The sequence below is a fragment of the Hyla sarda genome, chromosome 7 (genome assembly GCF_029499605.1).
Source record: "Hyla sarda isolate aHylSar1 chromosome 7, aHylSar1.hap1, whole genome shotgun sequence".
Lineage (NCBI taxonomy): Eukaryota > Metazoa > Chordata > Amphibia > Anura > Hylidae > Hyla > Hyla sarda.
This window is the reverse complement of record NC_079195.1, coordinates 19,013,751-19,032,811: the sequence shown is the minus strand read 5'-3', so window position 1 is coordinate 19,032,811 and position 19,061 is coordinate 19,013,751. Positions and strand designations below refer to the sequence as shown.

At 32.3% G+C, this 19,061-nt stretch overlaps 1 long non-coding RNA gene across 1 annotated transcript in view; it reads left to right on the top strand.

The window, feature by feature from the left end:
* Window positions 1-15,937, top strand: part of LOC130281590 (uncharacterized) — a 67,564-nt gene extending 51,627 nt beyond the window's left edge. The window contains exon 3 of the long non-coding RNA XR_008846047.1: window positions 15,515-15,937. This is a non-coding gene — a long non-coding RNA (uncharacterized LOC130281590). The remainder of the gene's footprint in view (window positions 1-15,514) is intronic.
* Window positions 15,938-19,061: the final 3,124 nt, after the last annotated feature.

Genomic DNA, 19,061 nt, shown 5'->3' with positions numbered 1-19,061 from the left:
ACACAACATGATAAATTATATCACACTATACATCATATAACAATACACAACATGATAAATTATATCACACTATACATCATATAACAATACACAACATGATACATTATATCACACTATACATCATATAACAATATACAATACACAACATAAATTATATCACACTATACATCATATAACAATATACAATACACAACATGATACATTATATCACACTATACATCATATAACAATATACAATACACAACATGATACATTATATCACACTATACATCATATAACAATATAAAATACACAACATGATACATTATATCACACTATACGTCATATAACAATATACAATACACATGATAAATTATATCACACTATACATCATATAACAATATACAATACACAACATGATACATTATATCACACTATACATCATATAACAATATACAATACACAACATGATAAATTATATCACACTATACATCATATAACAATATACAATACACAACATGATACATTATATCACACTATACATCATATAACAATATACAATACACAACATGATACATTATATCACACTATACGTCATATAACAATATACAATACACAACATGATAAATTATATCACACTATACATCATATAACAATATACAATACACAACATGATAAATGATATCACACTATACGTCATATAACAATATACAATACACAACATGATACATTATATCACACTATACATCATATAACAATATAAAATACACAACATGATACATTATATCACACTATACGTCATATAACAATATACAATACACAACATGATACATTATATCACACTATACATCATATAACAATATACAATACACAACATGATAAATTATATCACACTATACATCATATAACAATATACAATACACAACATGATAAATTATATCACACTATACATCATATAACAATATACAATATGATAAATTATATCACACTATACGTCATATAACAATATACAATATGATAAATTATATCACACTATACGTCATATAACAATATACAATACACAACATGATACATTATATCACACTATACGTCATATAACAATATACAACATGATAAATTATATCACACTATACGTCATATAACAATATACAACATGATAAATTATATCACACTATACATCATATAACAATATACAATACACAACATGATAAATTATATCACACTATACGTCATATAACAATATACAATACACAACATGATAAATTATATCACACTTTACATCATATAACAATATACAATACACAACATGATAAATTATATCACACTATACATCATATAACAATATACAATACACAACATGATACATTATATCACACTATACATCATATAACAATATACAACATGATAAATTATATCACACTATACATCATATAACAATATACAACATGATACATTATATCACACTATACATCATATAACAATATACAATACACAACATAAATTATATCACACTATACATCATATAACAATATACAATACACAACATAAATTATATCACACTATACGTCATATAACAATATACAATACACAACATGATAAATTATATCACACTATACATCATATAACAATATACATGATAAATTATATCACACTATACGTCATATAACAATATACAATACACAACATGATAAATTATATCACACTATACATCATATAACAATATACAATACACAACATGATAAATTATATCACACTATACGTCATATAACAATATAAAATACACAACATGATACATTATATCACACTATACATCATATAACAATATACAATACACAACATGATAAATTATATCACACTATACATCATATAACAATATACAATACACAACATGATACATTATATCACACTATACATCATATAACAATATACATGATAAATTATATCACACTATACATCATATAACAATATACATGATAAATTATATCACACTATACATCATATAACAATATACAATATGATAAATTATATCACACTATACGTCATATAACAATATACAATACACAACATGATACATTATATCACACTATACATCATATAACAATATACAACATGATACATTATATCACACTATACATCATATAACAATATACATGATAAATTATATCACACTATACGTCATATAACAATATACAATATGATAAATTATATCACACTATACGTCATATAACAATATACAATACACAACATGATACATTATATCACACTATACATCATATAACAATATACAACATGATACATTATATCACACTATACATCATATAACAATATAAAATACACAACATGATACATTATATCACACTATACGTCATATAACAATATACAATACACAACATGATACATTATATCACACTATACATCATATAACAATATACAATACACAACATGATAAATTATATCACACTATACATCATATAACAATATACAATACACAACATGATAAATTATATCACACTATACATCATATAACAATATACAATATGATAAATTATATCACACTATACGTCATATAACAATATACAATATGATAAATTATATCACACTATACGTCATATAACAATATACAATACACAACATGATACATTATATCACACTATACGTCATATAACAATATACAACATGATAAATTATATCACACTATACGTCATATAACAATATACAACATGATAAATTATATCACACTATACATCATATAACAATATACAATACACAACATGATAAATTATATCACACTATACGTCATATAACAATATACAATACACAACATGATAAATTATATCACACTTTACATCATATAACAATATACAACATGATACATTATATCACACTATACATCATATAACAATATACAATACACAACATGATAAATTATATCACACTATACATCATATAACAATATACAATACACAACATGATACATTATATCACACTATACATCATATAACAATATACAACATGATAAATTATATCACACTATACGTCATATAACAATATACAATACACAACATGATAAATTATATCACACTATACATCATATAACAATATACAATACACAACATGATAAATGATATCACACTTTACATCATATAACAATATACAATACACAACATGATAAATTATATCACACTATACATCATATAACAATATACAATACACATGATAAATTATATCACACTATACATCATATAACAATATACAATACACAACATGATAAATGATATCACACTATACGTCATATAACAATATACAATACACAACATGATACATTATATCACACTATACGTCATATAACAATATACAATACACATGATAAATTATATCACACTATACATCATATAACAATATACAATACACAACATGAGAAATTATATCACACTATACGTCATATAACAATATACAATACACAACATGATAAATTATATCACACTTTACATCATATAACAATATACAATACACAACATGATAAATTATATCACACTATACATCATATAACAATATACAATACACATGATAAATTATATCACACTATACATCATATAACAATATACAATACACAACATGATACATTATATCACACTATACATCATATAACAATATACAACACACAACATGATAAATTATATCACACTATACATCATATAACAATATACAATACACAACATGATAAATTATATCACACTATACATCATATAACAATACACAATACACAACATGAGAAATTATATCACACTATACATCATATAACAATATACAATACACAACATGATACATTATATCACACTATACATCATATAACAATATACAATACACAACATGATAAATGATATCACACTATACGTCATATAACAATATACAATACACATGATAAATTATATCACACTATACATCATATAACAATATAAAATACACAACATGATACATTATATCACACTATACGTCATATAACAATATACAACATGATAAATTATATCACACTATACGTCATATAACAATATACAATACACAACATGATAAATTATATCACACTATACATCATATAACAATATACAATACACAACATGATAAATTATATCACACTATACGTCATATAACAATATACAATACACAACATGATACATTATATCACACTATACGTCATATAACAATATACAATACACAACATGATAAATTATATCACACTATACGTCATATAACAATATACAATACACAACATGATAAATTATATCACACTATACATCATATAACAATATACAATACACAACATGATAAATTATATCACACTATACATCATATAACAATATACAATACACAACATGATAAATGATATCACACTATACGTCATATAACAATATACAATACACAACATGATACATTATATCACACTATACATCATATAACAATATAAAATACACAACATGATACATTATATCACACTATACGTCATATAACAATATACAATACACAACATGATACATTATATCACACTATACATCATATAACAATATACAATACACAACATGATAAATTATATCACACTATACATCATATAACAATATACAATACACAACATGATAAATTATATCACACTATACATCATATAACAATATACAATATGATAAATTATATCACACTATACATCATATAACAATATACAATACACAACATGATACATTATATCACACTATACGTCATATAACAATATACAATACACAACATGATACATTATATCACACTATACGTCATATAACAATATACACTATGATAAATGATATCACACTATACGTCATATAACAATATACAATACACAACATGATACATTATATCACACTATACGTCATATAACAATATACAATACACATGATAAATGATATCACACTATACGTCATATAACAATATACAATACACAACATGATACATTATATCACACTATACATCATATAACAATATACAATACACAACATGATAAATTATATCACACTATACGTCATATAACAATATACAATACACAACATGATAAATTATATCACACTATACGTCATATAACAATATACAATACACAACATGATAAATGATATCACACTGTACATCATATAACAATATACAATACACAACATGATACATTATATCACACTATACGTCATATAACAATATAAAATACACAACATGATACATTATATCACACTATACATCATATAACAATATAAAATACACAACATGATACATTATATCACACTATACGTCATATAACAATATACAACATGATAAATTATATCACACTATACATCATATAACAATATACAACATGATACATTATATCACACTATACATCATATAACAATATACAATACACAACATAAATTATATCACACTATACATCATATAACAATATACAATACACAACATGATACATTATATCACACTATACGTCATATAACAATATAAAATACACAACATGATACATTATATCACACTATACGTCATATAACAATATACAATACACATGATAAATTATATCACACTTTACATCATATAACAATATACAATACACAACATGATAAATTATATCACACTATACATCATATAACAATATACAATACACAACATGATACATTATATCACACTATACATCATATAACAATATACAATACACAACATGATAAATTATATCACACTATACATCATATAACAATATACAATACACATGATAAATTATATCACACTATACATCATATAACAATATACAATACACAACATGATAAATGATATCACACTATACGTCATATAACAATATACAATACACAACATGATACATTATATCACACTATACATCATATAACAATATACAACACACAACATGATAAATTATATCACACTATACATCATATAACAATATACAATACACAACATGATAAATTATATCACACTATACATCATATAACAATATACAATACACAACATGATACATTATATCACACTATACATCATATAACAATATACAATACACAACATGATAAATGATATCACTCTATACGTCATATAACAATATACAACATGATAAATTATATCACACTATACGTCATATAACAATATACAATACACAACATGATAAATTATATCACACTATACATCATATAACAATATACAATACACAACATGATACATTATATCACACTATACATTATATAACAATATACAATACACAACATGATAAATTATATCACACTATACATCATATAACAATATACAATACACATGATAAATTATATCACACTATACGTCATATAACAATATACAACATGATAAATTATATCACACTATACGTCATATAACAATATACAATACACAACATGATAAATTATATCACACTATACATCATATAACAATATACAATACACAACATGATAAATTATATCACACTATACATCATATAACAATATACAATACACAACATGATAAATGATATCACACTATACGTCATATAACAATATACAATACACAACATGATACATTATATCACACTATACATCATATAACAATATAAAATACACAACATGATACATTATATCACACTATACGTCATATAACAATATACAATACACATGATAAATTATATCACACTATACATCATATAACAATATACAATACACAACATGATAAATTATATCACACTATACATCATATAACAATATACAATACACAACATGATAAATTATATCACACTATACATCATATAACAATATACAATATGATAAATTATATCACACTATACGTCATATAACAATATACAATACACAACATGATACATTATATCACACTATACGTCATATAACAATATACAATACACATGATAAATGATATCACACTATACGTCATATAACAATATACAATATGATAAATTATATCACACTATACGTCATATAACAATATACAATACACAACATGATACATTATATCACACTATACGTCATATAACAATATACAATACACAACATGATAAATTATATCACACTATACATCATATAACAATATACATGATAAATTATATCACACTATACGTCATATAACAATATACAATACACAACATGATACATTATATCACACTATACGTCATATAACAATATAAAATACACAACATGATACATTATATCACACTATACGTCATATAACAATATACAATACACATGATAAATTATATCACACTTTACATCATATAACAATATACAATACACATGATAAATTATATCACACTATACATCATATAACAATATACAATACACATGATAAATTATATCACACTATACATCATATAACAATATACAATACACAACATGATAAATGATATCACACTATACGTCATATAACAATATACAATACACAACATGATACATTATATCACACTATACATCATATAACAATATACAATACACAACATGAGAAATTATATCACACTATACGTCATATAACAATATACAATACACAACATGATAAATTATATCACACTATACATCATATAACAATATACAATACACAACATGATACATTATATCACACTATACATCATATAACAATATACAATACACAACATGATAAATTATATCACACTATACATCATATAACAATATACAATACACATGATAAATTATATCACACTATACATCATATAACAATATACAATACACAACATGAGAAATTATATCACACTATACATCATATAACAATATACAATACACAACATGATACATTATATCACACTATACATCATATAACAATATACAATACACAACATGATAAATGATATCACACTATACATCATATAACAATATACAATACACAACATGATACATTATATCACACTATACGTCATATAACAATACACAACATGAGAAATTATATCACACTATACATCATATAACAATATACAATACACAACATGAGAAATTATATCACACTATACATCATATACCAATATACAACATGAGAAATTATATCACACTATACATCATATAACAATATACAACATGATACATTATATCACACTATACATCATATAACAATATACAATACACAACATGAGAAATTATATCACACTATACATCATATAACAATATACAACATGATACATTATATCACACTATACGTCATATAACAATATACAATACACAACATGATACATTATATCACACTATACATCATATAACAATATACATGATAAATTATATCACACTATACATCATATAACAATATACAATACACAACATGATACATTATATCACACTATACATCATATAACAATATACAATACACAACATGATAAATTATATCACACTATACGTCATATAACAATATACATGATAAATTATATCACACTATACGTCATATAACAATATACAATACACAACATGATACATTATATCACACTGTACATCATATAACAATATACAATACACAACATGATACATTATATCACACTATACATCATATAACAATATACAATACACAACATGATAAATTATATCACACTATACATCATATAACAATATAAAATACACAACATGATACATTATATCACACTATACATCATATAACAATATACAACATGATAAATTATATCACACTATACGTCATATAACAATATACATGATAAATTATATCACACTATACATCATATAACAATATACATGATAAATTATATCACACTATACATCATATAACAATATACAATACACAACATGATACATTATATCACACTATACGTCATATAACAATATACAATACACATGATAAATTATATCACACTATACATCATATAACAATATAAAATACACAACATGATACATTATATCACACTATACATCATATAACAATATACAATACACAACATGATACATTATATCACACTATACGTCATATAACAATATACAATACACAACATGATACATTATATCACACTATACGTCATATAACAATATACAATACACAACATGATAAATTATATCACACTATACATCATATAACAATATAAAATACACAACATGATACATTATATCACACTATACATCATATAACAATATACAACATGATAAATTATATCACACTATACGTCATATAACAATATACATGATAAATTATATCACACTATACATCATATAACAATATACATGATAAATTATATCACACTATACGTCATATAACAATATACATGATAAATTATATCACACTATACATCATATAACAATATACAATACACAACATGATAAATTATATCACACTATACATCATATAACAATATACAATACACAACATGATAAATTATATCACACTATACGTCATATAACAATATACAATACACATGATAAATTATATCACACTATACATCATATAACAATATACAATACACAACATGATAAATGATATCACACTATACATCATATAACAATATACAATACACAACATGATAAATTATATCACACTATACATCATATAACAATATACATGATAAATTATATCACACTATACATCATATAACAATATACAATACACAACATGATAAATTATATCACACTATACATCATATAACAATATACAATACACATGATAAATTATATCACACTATACATCATATAACAATATACAATACACAACATGATACATTATATCACACTATACGTCATATAACAATATACATGATAAATTATATCACACTATACGTCATATAACAATATACAATACACAACATAAATTATATCACACTGTACATCATATAACAATATACAATACACGACATGATACATTATATCACACTATACATCATATAACAATATACAACATGATACATTATATCACACTATACATCATATAACAATATACAATACACAACATGATAAATTATATCACACTATACATCATATAACAATATACAATACACAACATGATAAATTATATCACACTATACATCATATAACAATATACAATACACAACATGATACATTATATCACACTATACATCATATAACAATATACAATACACAACATGATACATTATATCACACTATACATCATATAACAATATACAATACACATGATAAATTATATCACACTATACATCATATAACAATATACAATACACAACATGATACATTATATCACACTATACATCATATAACAATATACAATACACAATACACATGATAAATTATATCACACTATACATCATATAACAATATACAATACACAACATGATAAATTATATCACACTATACGTCATATAACAATATACAATACACAACATGATAAATTATATCACACTATACATCATATAACAATATACATGATAAATTATATCACACTATACATCATATAACAATATACAATACACAACATGATACATTATATCACACTATACCTCATATAACAATATACATGATAAATTATATCACACTATACATCATATAACAATATACATGATAAATTATATCACACTATACATCATATAACAATATACAATACACATGATAAATTATATCACACTATACGTCATATAACAATATACAATACACATGATAAATTATATCACACTATACATCATATAACAATATACATGATAAATTATATCACACTATACATCATATAACAATATACAATACACAACATGATACATTATATCACACTATACCTCATATAACAATATACATGATAAATTATATCACACTATACATCATATAACAATATACATGATAAATTATATCACACTATACATCATATAACAATATACAATACACATGATAAATTATATCACACTATACATCATATAACAATATACAATACACAACATGATACATTATATCACACTATACATCATATAACAATATACAACACACAACATGATACATTATATCACACTATACATCATATAACAATATACAACACACAACATGATACATTATATCACACTATACATCATATAACAATATACAATACACAACATGATAAATTATATCACACTATACATTGTATCACATCATAGAACATAATACATTATACAATCTAGAACATAATGGATTGTAACCCGCTATAGATTATAATATATTATAAATGATGTCACAGTATAGATCAGGGGACCTCAGCTGTTGTAAAACATTAACCCTACACATACTGGGAGTTGTAGTTTTGCCACAGCTGGAGGTAAATATTTTGGAACCTCATAGAATACATTCCGCACACATGGGGCCTATGTTAGGACCTTCGCAGTAATAGAATAGTTTGCCAAGTCCAGGGATGGTCCTGACTTCTGATCGGTTGTCATGGTGACAAGAAGTACAGATGAAGCCTACGAAAAAGTCATCAGATGCCTCTCTGCGCCCCCATAGTCTGTGACAGAAGGATTGTCCTAGATTCCTGCGCAGATCATCTCGTCCTCTGTTCTGCAGGATCCGTCTCCTCTCTGACTCCTCGTCTTATCCTTGATTCATCCTCCTGTTCTTTCCTTTCTTATATTTCTACCACTTAACCACTTAAGACGCAGCAAATTTTTGCGTTTACGTTTTTTCGTCCTCGTCTTTAAATAAGGATAACTGATATTTTTCTGCAGACCCTTATGATGGATTGTTTTTTGCAAAACTTATTGTAATATATATAAAAAAAATATTAAAAACAGAACGAAAAAAACACACAATTTAGTAGATTTGGGGGGGAAGTTGTTTTACGTTGTTCACCGTGTGGTTATATTGGGATGTTATCTGTATTCCTTTTTGTCTTTCTGCTTAAATTCTGCTTATTTCAAATTTTCATTTTTTGATTCCTATAACTTTTATGTTTCCAGATTAGATTGTCTCCAGTCCGCGCTGAGAGGGAAATCCTCTCCAAAATCCTTTGAGCCCACACAACTTATGTATCAAGGGTCTAGCACAATTTGGGAAGTCCCTAATAAATGTGCAGTTCAATAAGGTCATACTCTACTGTAGAGGGGTCTACATCTCTATGGGGCATGATATCCTATAGTCTGCTAAAGTTGATTGTGACATGACAGCGACACAGCATTAACTTCGGCCAACAAAAAGATATGGGTTTGCAGAAGAGTCCTTGCCCAGCTGTTCTCACTTCTGACTATACTATTCTCTCTCTCAGAATAGAAAAACAAGTGGCATACAGAGGGAGGCTTCCTTGTCTATTATCTTAATTACACCTGGCGAGGTGAATAACTATACACAATAATCTGTTTTAGATTGTGCAGTTTAGGCACAACACTAATTCACACCTCGTGGGATCACCCAAAATATAGTGTGGAGTAGAAATTAAGAGGGACCAGGACCAGGCCAAGAAGCAGAACACTCCCAGGCAACCCCACTACAGGGAGCCAACACTAATACATCAAATATCGAATTCTGAATGCAATGGGTCCCAAAACAATGTCCTATTAAGAGTCAATAAATAGGACATTTGTACGGTGACCCACTGCATTCAGTCCCGTTATTGAAGAAATTCAAAATTTGATACATAAGTTGTGGCGCCCTGAAGTGTGGGAGTGTTTTACTTCTTTGCTGTCTGGTTCTGGTCCCTCTGATTTTCTACTCCACACTCTATTTTGGTTCCATGTGCGATCCCACGAGGTCCGACAATGATCGGATTAGAGTTGTGCCTTAAAGAGGTTCTCCAGTGGAAAACTATTTTAATTTTTTTTAAAATCAACTGGTTCCAGAAAGTTAAACAGATTTGTAAATTACTTCTATATAAAAATCTTAACCCTTCCAGTACTTATGAGCTGCTGTATGTTCCAGAGGAAGTTGTGTAGTTCTTTCCAATCTGCCCACAGTGCTCACTGCTGACACCCCTGTCCATATTAGGAACTGTCCTAACAAATCCCCGTAGCAAACCAATCCTGCTCTGGACAGTTCCTGACATGGACAGAGGTGGCAGCAGAGAGCACTGTGGTCAGACTGGAAATAACTGCACAACTTCCTCTGTAGTATACAGCAGCTGATAAGTACTGGAAGGGTTAAGATTTTATATAGAAGTCATTTACAAATCTGTATAATTTCCTGGCACCAGTTGATTTAAAAAAAAAATGCATTTCCACCTGAGTACCCCTTTAACTGTACAACCTACAAAATATCATTGTTTATAGTGGTGTACTTAGAGGGGTACTCTGGTGAAATAATTATTTATTAAATCAACTCGTGCCAGAAAGGTAAACACATTTGTACATTACTTCTATTTAAAAATCTTAATCCTTCCAGTACTTATCAGCTGTTATATACTCAACAGGAAGTTCTTTTCTTTTTAACCCCTTAACGACGCAGGACGTATATTTACGTCCTGCGCCGGCTCCCGCGATATGAAGCGGGATCGCGCCGCGATCCCGCATCATATCGCGTGGGTCCCGGCGCTAATCAACGGCCGGGACCCGCGGCTAATACCACACATCGCCGATCGCGGCGATGTGCGGTATTAACCCTTTAGAAGCGGCGGTCAAAGCTGACCGCCGCTTCTAAAGTGAAAGTGAAAGTGACCCGGCTGCTCAGTCGGGCTGTTCGGGACCGCCGCGGTGAAATCGCGGCGTCCCGAACAGCTGATCGGACACCGGGAGGGCTCTTACCTGCCTCCCCGGTGTCCGATCGACGAATGACTGCTCCGTGCCTGAGATCCAGGCAGGAGCAGTCAAGCGCCGATAATGCTGATCACAGGCGTGTTAATGCACGCCAGTGATCAGCATTAGAGATCAGTGTGTGCAGTGTTATAGGTCCCTATGGGACCTATAACACTGCAAAAAAAATGTTAAAAAAAAGTGTTAATAAAGGTCATTTAACCCCTTCCCTAATAAAAGTTTGAATCACCCCCCTTTTCCCATAAAAAAAATAAAACAGTGTAAAAAAAATAAAAAATAAACATATGTGGTATCGCCGCGTGCGTAAATGTCCGAACTATAAAAATATATCATTAATTAAGCCGTACGGTCAATGGCGTACGCGCAAAAAAATTCCAAAGTCCAAAAAAGCGTATTTTGGTCACTTTTTATATCATTAAAAAATGAATAAAAAGTGATCAAAAAGTCCGATCAAAACAAAAATCATACCGATAAAAACTTCAGATCACGGCGCAAAAAATGAGTCCTCACACCGCCCCGTACGTGGAAAAATAAAAAAGTTATAGGGGTCAGAAGATGACATTTTTAAACGTATAAATTTTCCTGCATGTAGTTATGATTTTTTCCAGAAGTGCGACAAAATCAAACCTATATAAGTAGGGGATCATTTTAACCGTATGGACCTACAGAATAATGATAAGGTGTAATTTTTACCGAAATATGCACTGCGTAGAAACGAAAGCCCCCAAAAGTTACAAAATGGCGTTTTTTTTTCGATTTTGTCGCACAATGATTTTTTTTTCCGTTTCGCCGTGCATTTTTGGGTAAAATGACTAATGTCACTGCAAAGTAGAATTGGCGACGCAAAAAATAAGCCATAATATGGATTTTTAGGTGGAAAATTGAAAGGGTTATGATTTTTAAAAGGTAAGGAGGAAAAAACGAAAGTGCAAAAACGGAAAAACCCTGAGTCCTTAAGGGGTTAAATTTATTTTGTGTCTTACCCCAGTGCTCTCTGCTGACACCTCTGTCCATTTTAGGAACTGTCCGGAGCAGGATAGGGATTTGCTCCTGCTCTTAATAATTCCTGAGACAGACAGAGGTGTCAGCAGAGAGCAGTGTGGTCAGACAAAAAAGAAATTTAAAAAGAAAAGAACTTCCTGTAGAGCATACAGTAGCTGATGAGTTCTGGAAGGGTTAAGATTTTAAAATAGAAGTAATTTACAAATCTGTTTAATGTTTTGGCACCAGTTGATTTAAAAAAAATAGTTTTTCACCGGAGTACCGCTTTAAGATAATAGAGAGTGAAGCCCCCCTCTCTGTATGCCGCTTGTTTTTCTATTCCAAGAGAGAGAGAATAGTCTAGTCAGAAGTGAAAACAGCCGAGCAAGGACTCCTCTGCAAACACTTAATTCTTTGTTGGCTGGCGTTGGGCCGCTGTCATCAGTGATAGGGTATTGTGCGATAGGGTATTGTGCCGCATAGCTGTGAGTAAAGTCTTTCAAGTAAAGAGGGGGACCCTCTGTCAACCATGGTGCCTTCAGCTGTTGCAAAACTGAAACTCCCTGGGCATGCTGGGAGTTGCAGTTTTGCAACAAGTACTATAGACTTTTCCAAAGAGGACTACTAACCTCAGCTGCCGTGAACTACTTCACCCATCCTCCTCAAGGGTACCACAATTTCTTAGTTTTTTTCGTTTCTGCCTTAATTAAGACGCCATCAAGATGCCCGACACCAAAGGATCACACGTGATCGCCATTGCATACATCGGGTTGCAGGGAAGGGAACCTTGCCATAATGTACAAATACATCATAGTGCAGGAAGGGGTTAATGGTTATATTAGATCCCGTGAAACATAAGATCTTCCTGAATTTTCCTACTTTTTTTTCTTTTCCTAGGACCGGTCAATCATCCCATTTCTTGGCACCGAGCCGCCGCCACCGCCGTCTCCTCTACCCCCCGGCCCTGGATGAAGTGCGGAGAACACGGACACTTTTTAATAGAACAATTCCATCCCCCAGAATCCTGAGCGCGGCAGCTGCCAAAATAAACAGGAGCGGCGCAAACATCTGGAGATCAATGAGCGCACTGTTATTGTGCGTGCAGGGCGGGCATCGGACTGGCAGCGCTCCATGGGCCAACGCTCTGGTATATGTATGTGTGCGCCAATCCTGAATGTCTCATAACCCGTCACCTGCTGGCACTAGAGGGTGGTCTTACTGTGCGGGAGACACGTATTGTGTGAACGGCACCTCACCTTGAACTACAATTCCCAGCATGCCCCCACATGCGCACATACGTGTATGCACACCCTGGGTTTATCAAAACCCGTCCACAGGAAAAGTTGCCCTTAGCAACCAATCAGATCACTTCTTTCATTTTTAACAAGGCCTCTGCAAAATGAAAGGAACAATCTGATTGGTTGCTATGGGCAACCGGGCAACTTTTCCTTTGCACAGGTTTTGATAAATCTCTCCCCCGCCCCCCCCCCCCATGTATAGGGCCAGAAATCTCTAGAAGATGTATTTTTATAGGAAGGTTTGGAAACGTCTCCTCGCCGTTTCCATGGTGAGAATGATTTGCAGCTGGAGCGACATACGAGCGAGCCAAGAAAAATACCAGCTCATCAGTAAACAGTGACAAATTATTACAAATTGCATGTCAACTAGAGATGAGCAGATTTTTAAAAAAATTCGATTCGGCCGATTCGCCTAATTTTCCCCAAAAAATATTCGCGACAAATCACTATTAAAAAACGGCTGACTTACAGAGAGCCTCAATAGGGGTGTAGAACACTTTGCTTTGCTATTACATGCATAGTGAGTGTGCTGGGTTAGTGAAATAATACTGTTATTCAGTATAACATGCAGATCAGAGGCGTCGCTATTAGAATAACTGTCGCAGAGCGGCACAATGACAGAGCCTGGAGGTGGCATTAGTATGAGGAGACCATATAGTGGTTGAATGACACAGCGTGGAGGTGGCTGCAGCATGAGGAGACCATATAGTGGCTGAATGACACAGCGTGGAGTTGGCTGCAGCATGAAGAGACCATATAGTGGCTGAAAGGCACAGCTTGGAAGTGTTGGCAGCATGAGGACACCATATAGTGGCTAAATGACACAGCGTGGAGGGGTTGGCAGCATGAGGACACCCTATAGTGGATAAATGGCACAGCGTGGAGGTGTTGGCAGCATGAGGACGCCATATAGTGGCTGAATGACACAGCCTGGAGGTGGTGGCAGCATGAGGACACCATATAGTGGCTGAATGACACAGCGTGGAGGTGGCGGCAGCATGAGGAGACCACATAAAGACCTTTTAGAGGTCTTTGCATCACATCAATACTTGGTGGTGTAGGTGGCACATGGTGTTTTTTGTTTTCTTTTGTTTGATTTAAAAAAAATTTGGGGTACATATGTTTTATCCCAAGAATATTATTAAAAGTTACGTTTTACGTAATGCATATCCTCAATACTTACTTGTGGTCTGATGCAGTGGAATGTCTCTAACTGGGGAGCAGCACCTTAAATCTGTTTGGCACTATCCATATTTGTGAAGTGTTGGTGTGGCTCCATGGTCAATCTACTCTGATGCATCTGGCATTGGAGGGTGGAAATCCTGGCTGATCCATCCCTGGTTCATCTTCACAAAGGTCAGTCTCTCCACATTTTTAGTGGACAGACTAGTTCTCCTTGGGGTGACTATGGACCCGGCCGCACTAAACACTCGCTCTGATGGCACACTACTGGCTGGGCAGGACAGCTTTTCCAGGGCAAACTCTGCTAATTGCGGCCACAACTCAAGTTTGGCTGCCCAGAAGTCCAATGGATCTTCAAGGTGTGTTGGCATGGGCATATCAAGGTATGCCACCACCTGCTGGTTCAGGTCCTGCTCCAGGTCTACCTGCTGCTGATTAGTTGCTTCACTATGCGGGTGAAGAAAGTTACTCATCAGCAACTGTAGACTCAGGCTGCTGCTGATGGAGCTGGTACTGCTCCTGCCACCCCACTCCTCCCCAGCAGCCATGGCAGTGGAAGGTGAGTGCAGAGGGCCCCCGTGAGTCAGACCTGCGAGAAGATGGACGATGGCGCAGATAGGCATCGGCCAACTGACTACGTAGGATGTCTCTGTAGTAGGTCAGTTTGTCCTCCCTCTCAGTGGGTGTAAAAAAAGGCCCCCAGTTTGTGCCGGTAGCGAGGGTCCAATAAGGTGGAGAGCCAGAAGTCATCCCGCTGCCGAATGGTGACAATTTGGCGGTCACTACGCAAGCAAGTGAGCCTGCATTGTGCCATTTGCGCCAGTGACTCGGAGGGACTACCTGCCTCCATCTCCACTGCATACTGCCATGGTGTGTCTGGGTCCTCTGTCTCACCTTCCTTATAACCCTCTTGCTCCTCTGGCTGCACCTGCTCCTCCTGTCAAATGACTAGAAAAACCGCCCATCTCATCCAACCTAAACTGTGCTCCACTGTGCCCCTGCCCCTCCTCCTCCAGTTCAGCCCCCACAGGGCTCATGTGGCCGTGAGATGTAGGCGCCACATATCCAGTGCCCTGACCAGCCATTGTTTCCAACACGTGTTGTAGGAAATGAAGCAGTGGAATGACATCGTTCATCCCATAATCCAGGCACACTGTCCCCCAAGATGTGTCAGCAGAAGGTGAAGCACGGCCTGGTTCCCAATGTTGGCACCACAGCCCTGCGTCAACATATGCAGCATCACTATAAAGCGGCATGGGAGAACCGTGGCTCCGATGTAGTGGTCCAGCCTGCTGTATCACCCAGTGGTCATCCGCTCCCTCCTTCATCCAGCCAAGGCTCCACCACCTCAGCCGAAGGGACATGTGTGTCAAACTCTCCTTCTGTCGCTCCAGATGCTCCTGCTCCTCTTACTTTGAGTCAGTCATTCTGCCAGCAATCCATCGGCGAAACCATGTCCAAGAGACAACAGTATGCGCCCACTCATTCAATGGCGCAGAAGTTGAATGTGCTCCTGTCCAAGTTGCTGGTGCTGCAGTCCCTCCCTTTCCAACTGGTGGACTCTGCACCTTTCAGAGAATTAATGGCTTGTGCCGAGCCGAGGTGGAGAGTCCCAAGCCATCATTTCTTTGTGAAGTAGGCAGTACCAGCCCTGCACAATTTTATGGAAGAGAAGGTGGGCCAGTCCTTGAGCCTGTCGGTCTGTACCAAAGTGCACGGTAGCGCCGTCGTGTGGAGCTGTAACTACGGGCAGGGGCAATACATGTCCTTTACGGCCCACTGGGTGAATGTTGTTCCTGCACAGCCACAACACCAACTTGGACAGGTCACACCGCTTCCTCCTCCACGCTGTCAGCCCTTTGGTCCTGTGACAGTGTGCGGCAGTGTACCCATGTACACTCTTCCACATCCCTCTGTCATCCATGTAAAAGAAGAATCGTGGCTGGAAGAATTTGTCATGATGG